Here is a 10,685-nt window from a genome sequence, read left to right as displayed (position 1 = left end):
AACTGCTGCATCAGAACCTAATACCAGGCTAAAGAACAAATTAAAAAGGTTCTGACCCTTTACATACTGTAGTATTTTTTGATCTGAAAAACACCACACGAATATTGCAGCAACAGGAGCACCTCTTCTAACTAAAATCCCAGTCCCTCTTACCTATTTGGACTCTAATAATTTACCACATACAGTTGCAAAATGCAACATAGCTATAAAAGATCTGAAAAGCCTCATTATTAAAGATGTCATCTACACCTCAAAGTAAATTTCCCATCTGAAAATTAGAAACATCTAATGAACCTTCAAAACATGCCAGACAGTCTGTCATAGTCAGACAAATGAGATACTTGTTAGTTTTATCTCATGGAACTAATTCATTTGGCAGGAGCAGAGGTTTTTAAATAGTTTCATTGGTGGAACAAATAGCCATGGAGCTCCACACATCGTTAGGGGGGAAAGGCTGTCACTAGCTGCTTACCTGTTCAGCAGACAGGCTGAAGCTAACAGTGTCTCCCCTTCACTTCCTCCTATCTTCCAACTCAATACTATAAAAGAAGCTTTATGTAACAAACATTAGATTGTCTTCCTAGGTTTCCACAACTTTGAAAATCCCTGCCCCTGTTGCATGTGGCTCCGCATAGCCCGAGACCAAGGCTTCTACCTTCTACCTATCTGGCCTGCTTCAGCTATATTGGAATGACTGCAAAAACCTTCTTTGCTAAATGCTACTGCTGTTATACCCAGCAAAACGTACACTTGATCTTAGTCAATTCCTGTAAACACACATACATAAATGGGATTATTAGCCATTTCCTACACCACCACCTTCTCTGGCAATAGCAGCATAATGCTTTAATGACCACAGTACAAGTCATTACACTTAATATCAGATACAGGTCCCAGACCAGCTAGATGAGATCTAAACAGATGACAGAAAGAAGTGCAAGAGAGACATCCATATTTTCATTGCTTGTGTATACTTGAACTGCAGCAGATATGCACAGACACAGGAAATCCAGACCTCTTCCCACCACAGGCAAAGCAAAAGCTTACCCTCTATTAAGATGTGCTCAGAGGCAGCCAAACAATTACTGCACAGAACATTCCTACTTTCTCTAAACTTTCAGGGGACAGATCCATGCTGGAGGTGCTTCAAAAGTGTAGAGCCACCAGTACCGAGCTGCAGTACCCAGGCTGCTACCATCCCCGCAGGAGTTCCCATCCTGTCACCGCAGACATCCCCCCAGCAACTTAGGTAAGGAATCTCAGAAAAACACACAGGAGACCAAAGACAGTATTTTGAACAAAGTCAAACCTACCCAAAGCTTCAGAGCAATCACGGAGCTATTAAGGGGAAGACGAGGCTGGGACACATCTGCCACAGAGCAGCTTGAGTACCATCCGGGACCAGCCTGGAAACTTCCTTATCCGACACAGTCTTGGGATGTTTTGGGTACTTCAGGTTGAAACACTTTGGTATTTTCAGTGTAGCTGCACACCCACAGGGATACTCGCTACCAAAGAAAGCTTTAAAGCAGGTACCACAGAACAGCCGTAATCAGCAGATATTCCTGAGAAGTGTTAGTCAAGGGATTTAGGCAGCTCTGAGTAGATACTGACACAAAGCACATGATCAACAGAGCTCAGTCCCCTTAAGGACTGGAGCCCAAGCTGCTTTGAAGGGCTTTCTTCTTTTGTATATATTTATAGAGAAGAATTTCACTAATCCTTTCAGATCTCTCAGCTAGTACAAAACGAGGGGGGAAGAGAATCCCAAGTCTTGAAGACAAGAAAAAGTCAGGGAATAATGACATGAGAGAACATACATGCTATGCATCCCTCTCCATGTCCAGTGCATCCTTGATTAGGATGGCCACTCCAGCTAACCTCAAAAAAGAACAGGGCAGCTCCTGCCATCCTTCCCATTTCTCTTTCTAGCTTGGAGACCTCCAAATTATCCTCTCTAATCTGATGGACTCTTTTTCACACTGCTACTTTCTTCCCCTCCTGTTCTCTGCTCAGCAGAATTTTATTTCTTGCCTGTCAAGGAAATCTAGACCCAAGGTCCCATGACAGAAACTGTGATAGCAGTTAAAAGAGCTGTAAATGTTTTATTTTATTAATATGTCTCAAATAGCTACTCAACCTCTATTGCTCTACTTGATATATGGATGCTTAGACCTGCAATGCCCCTTCCCTTTCAAGACTTATTGCAGGATTCGCATCCGACAGGTCAGGGACCAAATGAAACTTGTAACCAGATTCTCTGGGGAGCAGTTGCATGTGCAAAGATAGACGTGCAGCACAGCAGATACCGCCGTGGCAACTGCTGAAGGCAGGAGGGTTAAGGGAACATGGCTTTTAAAAAAACCCACCACCACACAAAAAAAAAAAAACAACAAACCATCTGTTTTTAAAGAGGGGAGAGAGAATGACTACATGGGAGATTTTTAGGAAGTGCAGACCAAGTCGAGCTTATTTAATGTGCTGAGTCAGCACTCTTGTAAATACTACCGTTATAGAATGTTCTATAGCTTGAAATTATGAATTATACTCCAAATGATATTTCATTTTATTTGTGTACATATCTGGACCAGATTAAAACTATCTATAATGCTTAGGAAATTAAATATTTATCTGCAAGATACTTCAATAGAATGGTTTATTTGGCCACAAGCCTATCTGCCATATTACCAATAATTAAAACGGGGGTGTGTGTGTGTGTGTGTGGGTGTGTGTGTGTGTTAAGCTGTATTTTTATATTTTCATAGCTGAATCGTATCAACATGTTTAAAGAGCAGATAGGAGCTCCAGCTTTTTTCTGCCCTATGGGCAAAAATTACTAAAAAAGAGGAAAACAGTCATCTGCATTTAATTATCAGGCTCCAAGTTGTGAAGGCCAGCTTTGAAAAATGAAATTCAAACTAAGACTCTTTGTAATTCCACTTATGGGACTGAAAAGTTAACTTCAAGAATACTAAATGAGGTCCCTTTGAATTGATTGGTGTGTTTATCTTGCCCATGTGTATTTCATAGAGCTATAAAAATGCAGGATGAGCCTCAAAAAGCAGCAACAGCTTCTTCCATAATTCCATAAGCCCTGGATGAAATTCATGTTTGTGACCTGTGTTTCACTCATTAAGACAGCACACCTCACCTGGCCTGCTCTACCAGCTGATTCAAACAGGAGTCCACTGTTGTTACAGCTCAGAGTTCACCCAACTCACAGCAAAAAAACATTTGGAAGAAAGGAATCATTAAAGATGCAGCACATTGGCACTTGGGGGGAAAGTGAGAAGAAGAAGAGCAAATACATCATTATTCCCTCTGACAAAGCCCCAAAACTGATGCCTGTAAAACACACTACCTTTAAAATAGCTACTAAAACTCATTTTTAGAGGAGTGTATGTGCACGTACATGTGCTACTGAAAGTCAAAGAGCTTAATTTTCTAAGACACATTTGCCATTTTTAAAGTTCTACCATGCTGTATTTATGGGTAGTTTATTAATTTTTTTCCCCCAGTAGGTTCACTCTGACAGGCATTGTTTTACTTTTGATATGACAAGACACAGTGCTGCACTTGGCAACACCTCCGGGCTGAATAATGTTTCTTAACTACCTACATTCATCTTTACCACATACCACAGATGACTGATCCTCACTGCAGCACATAATGGCTAAAAACTAACAGTGCCCTAAAATATTAATGCATGCTAATAAAACCAGGCTTTTTTTCATGAAACAGCAATACCTAATTTTCAAAGGGGTCCTGGGAACAGTAAACAATTGGTACATGGTAAATGGCAAGTTCTCTCACATCAATACATCCTAAACATTCAAATCCTCCCATAATTGCCAGGCAAGTATAAATTACTTGAAGGAATGTTATTTGTGGCTGCAACAGAATCCTCATAAATAATTGTAATTTAGCTTCCTGCTGCTAATCCCCGGCAACACCTAATTATTTCAAACACTTAATTCTTCCCTTCCAGAGGGATGTCAAGTTTAAGACTACTCCCTTCCATTTGCTGCTAGTTAGGACTTTCAACTGTTGAGTGCAATCACAGTGCAGAACATGAACTAGAGTCAGAGTTGTCCTTTGCTATAAAAGCAACATAAGCAATATGTTAAGTTCCTTCTGCAATGCCTCGCTTCAGACTTCATAGCACTGATCATTTGGTTAGCTCTTGTATATCGGGGGAAAAAAAAAATCAGTGTGGCATTTACTATACATAAAAGTAGTATTTCTGGAAGCAATGCTCAAAGAAAGAATGGGATGAGAGGGGTATTGAAATTCTATACACAGCCTCCTGTCTAAAGGACAAACTGATATGTAGAAAACATTTGCCAAAAGTTCATTAACAGTAAAGCAACGTATTTAGCAATAATCAGAAAACAATTCAGCAAAAACAAGGTTTGAGTGTGACAATGTTTGAGCAGGGTTTCTTCGGTTTTGATATGTTGGGTTTGTTTGGATTTTTTTTTTTTAATTCTTTGTTTCTTCTGACCAGCTACTATGAATTCTTATTGCAAAGAATACGATTTAAAGTAGACAATAGTCACTGCGAAGTGTACCCGAGCAAATAAAAAAGCAGCACAGTGAATTTCATTAGAAGGCAGCAGCTACAACCTGCGACTGGGAGTAACTGGGAACTGCCCTCATTCAGGCACGAACTCTGTAAAATCCTATAAAGTTTGGATCTGTGCACACAAAAAACTTCAGCAGGTACTACATGACTGTACAGACCACAATGAAGTATAGCCCGTAGTAACCTACCAGAGCGAAGATCCCTCTGTTCCAGCAACTTCTAAAACATCATATCCGTCTTCCAGCTGAAAATCCATGAAAACTAGAGCAATAGTGTCTCCAGGTTCAGCGAGAATAGTCCACGTGCAGTCTGCGTTATTGCCATACTCCAAAGGAAAATGAGGGCTTGAGATAATTCCGCTCTGTCCCCGCAAAGTCCCGCCGCAAGCATCATCAGCTGGAAACAGAATGCAAGTTATTAGATTTTGCCAAAATGCACAGAGCTGTACATCAGAAAAAGAGTAAACCCAAATTCAAAGCAAAGCTTTAAAAGCCCCAGTGCTTTTGCCGAGGGGGAAGGGAGGTGTGTGTTTTGCTACACACTATTAAGAGACAAAGATGTCGAGGGATGCAAAATCCTATTAGGTCAGCCAGTGCCTCCTCTTAAGTGCCTTATTCTCCACCATACACTTACTAGTGATTTGTTTAGTCTAATTTTAAACACCCCAAGTGACAGAGCTTCTACCACTTCCCTGGGGAGGCAGTTCTTAGCCTAACACATCTCACTGTCAGGATGCTATTTTCTCACATTGTTGCCCGAGTTTTCTGTGCCGTCCCTTACTCACAATTAGCATCCCCTGAGTCTTTTCTGCAACTTTCCTCCCATCCGTGTAAGCCACAAAGCAGGAGGAAAACCATCAAGAACTCAACGACTGAGAAGGGTTTCAGAGACATGTGAAAACTCTCCTATCACAGCAGGGGAAGAGGTTGGTTTCCAACTCACATAGATCTTGGCACCTTCATCAGCAACAGAAACACCCCCAAGGGCTGGGATAACAGGACTTAAGAGTACAAGCACTATATTTAATAGAATTCTAATAGAAAAGAAATGGAGTATCCTACACACCTGCCTTACATATCTTTGTTCTGATTTCTTAAGGAAATGGATGTTGTTACCAAAATCATAGTGCTAAAAACTTAACCACTCATTCAGAAATTTAGCAGTGACATTTCCTGGTCATACAGTAGATCTCATTCCCTGCAGGTTCTTCCATTTTTACAGCCTGAATTTTATCAGCAGGAGCTATTAGAGCAATTAAAGAAGGAGGATCTAAAGAAAACACAGCCATGACGATAAAGGAAACCAAGAATTAATTTGACTAGTGTCAGGGCAGCTCACTGCTCTCATACACGCAGCACCAGCTCAGCATGCATTTGGAACACTGCTAAGAAAAGCCTGTTAACTTTATAACATGTATTACTGAGCAGCATTTAGTCACGGAGCTTAGGGCTTTACATTATAAACACTTATTTTCATCACCATTTAAAAAAACTTCCAAGCTGAAATTTAACACAGGTGACAACATTTAAGTGCAATGGCTCATCAGCACCTAAGGAAAGGGCAATACAATTCTGCAAGGCCACTCAGGAGAATCCTTCATCTTTTAGACATTTTCAGGAATTATTGGCTTGTACTACCAGCAGGTTTTATCAGCAGGGCTGAAACTTGCAGCCTCTAACTCATGAAACTTGAAAGACAAAGTAAGGCAAACATACATGCCAACTCTTCTCTCTCATGGCCATCTGGTCTCTCAGCGTAGCCAGCCACCCGAACAAGCAGAAGGCACAGGCAGGCACATGCTTCCCAGTGACTGATGGCAAGCGATTGAGATAGGAACACCCCAGGCTACATGCATTAACACACAACGCATGTCACGCTGGCACCTCTAAGCCCCAGTGGAGATCACGGCCCTTTGTAACTGCCTCCGTGCTCAAACTGGGATGGCACATCACTGATTATTGCAGAGCTCACAGCAAGCAGGAAAGACAGAAAAAAGTAAGACAAAACCAACAGATATGTAGGCAGACATGCAACTACTACTGGGCCATTCCAGCAGCCAAAATTAGGACTGGAAAAGGCCACTGAAATCCTAACTTGATGCTCTGTCCCCTGGCATTCTATTACAACAGTCAAAGTTATCTATTTGCTGCAATTGTATTGTCAGTGAATTAAAGTTATTCATGAACACTGAAGTGCAGTTAGAATCATCGATAAATTTAGGCTGAAAGATCTCTCATCTAGTCCAAGCACCAGGAAATCCTTCAAACTTCAATGCATCATACACAAAGTTCACAGTGGGACTTCCAAAGCAGGTCTATGCGAAAAGTAAAAAGGCTACTTCCAAACCCCTGCCTCTGAGACAGAATGAAAATGCTTTTTAGAAGATGAATGGATTCCAGCCAAAGAGGATAAGCACAATTCACCGGTTTACTGGTATGCTCAAATTTAATTTCTCGTGAATAAGTGCCCCTGCAGAGGCTAGAAAGAAATAAGTGCAAAAAACCATTCTTAGCCAGTGAACTCTCAGACAACATGCCCAGCAGCAAGGCAGAGCAGAAGCAAGGTCATTAGCTGCCTCAGCGATGTACAGGGATCTGAAGAGGCAATTTATTCTTAAGATACATGTACTTCCAGAGGGGCAGCTATCTCCAATATAACACATTAAACATTGTTGCCTGGCTGCTATTGGCCCTAGGCAACCATGCGAAGTACCTTTGCAAATAAGGTCCAGCACCACTACCACGAGACATCTGCCAGCAATCCAGCCTCTGTATGCAAACACCACGTTCAAGGGTACAGGTGCTCTTGGCCAAACACTTGCTTCTCACTACGATCATGCATTCGTGCAGCTTAGGTCTAGGCAGAACCTTTAAACACACGCACACACCCAAGAGCAAATGCAACAAGGATTTGGAAGAAGCAACTCCTATCGGCAAGTTCTCAGCCATGTTTACTGTTCGGGTCTGGGAAGTCTGAGACTGGATCTGGTACTTAAAGTTGTTCTTGTACCATAAGCAATACAGGACGGAATGGAGAATATGCTGAAAATTTTTGACTCAATGCTGTATTAGAGTTCTTAAACAAGGGGACTACATTTTTTTTTTTATGGGACAAGCAATCATACAGAAACTAAAAGATCTAGCCAAAGGTATGGTGGTGTTGGCTTTTAAGTAAAAGGGGAGTTTTTAATTTTAAATTCCTTGAAAATTTTTCATTGCAAAAGGTATTTAATGTAAAATGTATTCCTTTCCCATCCACCCCTGAATACATACTTCCCAAGTTTGTAGAGGTTGCTACTGTTTAAACACATTCTACAATCTTCTAAAATCTTCTTGATCAGCCCTTCAATTATTTTGGGCACAGTGCAGTCTAAGCAGCTGTTTGAGTTATAGTAAGACAGAACACTTTTAATGAGATGATGCATAGTTGATACGCTTAAAATGTAGCTTCACAAGCGTTCTCAACTTTTCAGCTGGATTACTGAATTTTTACTCAACCACTTACCTATCAGTTCTACTTAAATTCAGCAAACAATTTGGGCAAGACTGCTCTCAGCATGCATAAAAGCGCTTTGCAGAACAGATTCAGATATTTCCGGATATTCTTTTGGTGCTTCAAATGTACAATTTTGCTTTATTTGAAATTAACTGACCCAGGTGAGGGTTGTTCCTTCTGTGGCTACAGCTAACAGAAGACAGCATCCCAATTCTGCTGGGGTTTTGCCTCCAGCATACCAGCTGTCAGGATAAAGATACAGCTAGACTTGCAGGACTTGGCTTGAGGCCCATTTAGATTAAGTACTAGGCCTCATTTCATTCTGTGAATACAGAACTATTGTGCAGAAAGCGTGTAAAAACACACAAGATGCAATGAGGAAACCATTCCAGGTATTTCTGACGCACATTATATAGATGGGATGTCAGCTTAGTCCAGATTTTACAGTCTGACCTAGGCTCGCTGAAGACTTCCAATCCTTGAGGCAAATTTCAGAGTTACACATCGTCTACCAGGCACAGGCAAGCTTCTCTCTGGGCAGCCACAGCTGCCACCCCCTTCCATGCTCTCCTACTCTGCCATCAGCACAGAGATGTCATTCGCTGCTGCGTTGGTGCTCCCCGAATGACATCACCACAGTTTTAATCCTTCCTGCCACGTAAGCAAGAAACATAACTCACCAGAGCAGAGTCTCTGCAGACTGGATTTATAGTCTCTTTTAGCTCAGAGTCCAAGAATCAATTTTGATATAACTGTGCTTTCAAAACCACTGGCAAGCTACAGCACTAGCTACTCTCACTGGCTCTGCAAAGGCACATTTCAGCAAGCCATTCTTTCTGCATCTGGAATTCCTTCCTACTTTCCCTTCTCAATGACATTACACTTGTCCTTTACTAAAAAAGAACACCCAACACACACAAAAACAACAACAAACCGAAAACCACACAACAAACCTGTACTTCTAAACTGAGAGTTGGGTCAAGGGAGCGCAGACAACTCCTATGAAGAAAAGGCAGCTAAGCCACAGCACTCTTTCAAAGCGTTGCTGTCCTAGCACATCCTCTCAAACACCTTTGTTTCTTACTCTTTTCTACCATGCATTTCTTTGCATCTTCAATTATTTCAATGCATGAAGACCGGAATAAAGACAAGGCTACCAATATAGAGAAAATAACGTTACAAAGACAAGCACAAAGAGAAGAGCATAAAGAAACCAAAAGAGGGTATCGATCAGCATGGTAGAAGCTTACACTGTTTTCAACACGTGTCTCACACGTCCGCCATTATACTGGAGCAGAGGGGAAGAAGGAAAGGGCAGAGTCCCCAAACCACACACCGTCCTTTGCAGCGACATTAGACAAGTCTATTCCCAAGATAGCAGCTCCTGAAATTTTAAAAACTGCTCAGCTAGAAGGCACTTCACCTTGATTTGTCAGGATCTGACCCAGTGGCATGACCCATCTCCAACTTATATCAGAAAATAAAAGAATACATACAAATACATTTAACAAACTTTCAGGTGACAACCACCAGTAAGCCAATATTAATAGAATTAATTATAAGCCGCATAGGCCACAAAGATCTCTTCTCTCTCAAGGAAATATATATTCTTCGGGCAACAGTTTTGAAATTATTTTCCCTGCAGAAGAAGGTGCAAACCTGTTTGTCAGCATGCAAATCTTTTTGCCCCCTGCAACAAGGGAAGTCTGTACCATCAGCTTATCAGACAAGCAAGAATATCTGACTGCTGAAAGCCTGCTTAGGGTGGAAGGAGTGCAGCTGGTTTTCGAATTCAGCAAGTCAATTTGCAGACTGTCTTTGCTACTTTCTACTTTCCTGGAACAGATAAAAATGCTACATGAGAAGGTTTCTGGTTCCTGCCTCCAAAAAAATGCCTTGATAGTTTTACTTGAGATAAACTCTTTAAAGATCAGGACCAACTCTATTAAAAAGGAGTGGCTACCTCCAGGAACCCGCAGGTACATTGCTATACAAGCGCACCTTAACAAGCACATATTTTGTTGCCATCAGAGCAATTCACACAGCACTGATGCAAGCACCATAGAATTTAACATTCCTCCATTCTGAAGTGTATCAGACACCACCATCATCACTGCTGGATTCAAGATTGAAACGGTGGTGTTAAAATTAAAAAGCGGGTTAGGCAGTTCAAGACACACAAGCAAAAGTAGTCTTTTACTCCATCTGTGACAGGGATCACAAAAATAACAATGATGCCAACCTGCTTGGGGTCAGAAGTTAAACCCTCCCTTATTGGGGTTTACTACAGAAATATCTGAATAATAGCAGGGCAAAGACAAGATAGTGCCTTCCTCCAAAGGACGGCTGCTATCACAGCAATGCTAGACTGTCAGACTAGAGGAAACAGTGGGCCATTGATGCAGATAATTTCCTTCCCTTCTAAATTTCCTTCCCTTCTAAAAAGGGTGTTGCTTTGCATACTTCTCAAGGGTTAATTTCAGTGAGTGTTTTTCTTGCACACACTTCCAGTGAAACTGAGGGGGTGCGGGGTTTAAGAGGGTTACAGTTAGAGTCCTAATTCAAAGCAAAAACAAAGACTCATAATTGATCATACTAAAATGGC

Source organism: Phaethon lepturus, unplaced genomic scaffold (genome assembly GCF_000687285.1).
Source record: "Phaethon lepturus isolate BGI_N335 unplaced genomic scaffold, ASM68728v1 scaffold19420, whole genome shotgun sequence".
NCBI classification, from domain to species: domain Eukaryota; kingdom Metazoa; phylum Chordata; class Aves; order Phaethontiformes; family Phaethontidae; genus Phaethon; species Phaethon lepturus.
This window is presented reverse-complemented; position numbering follows the sequence as displayed.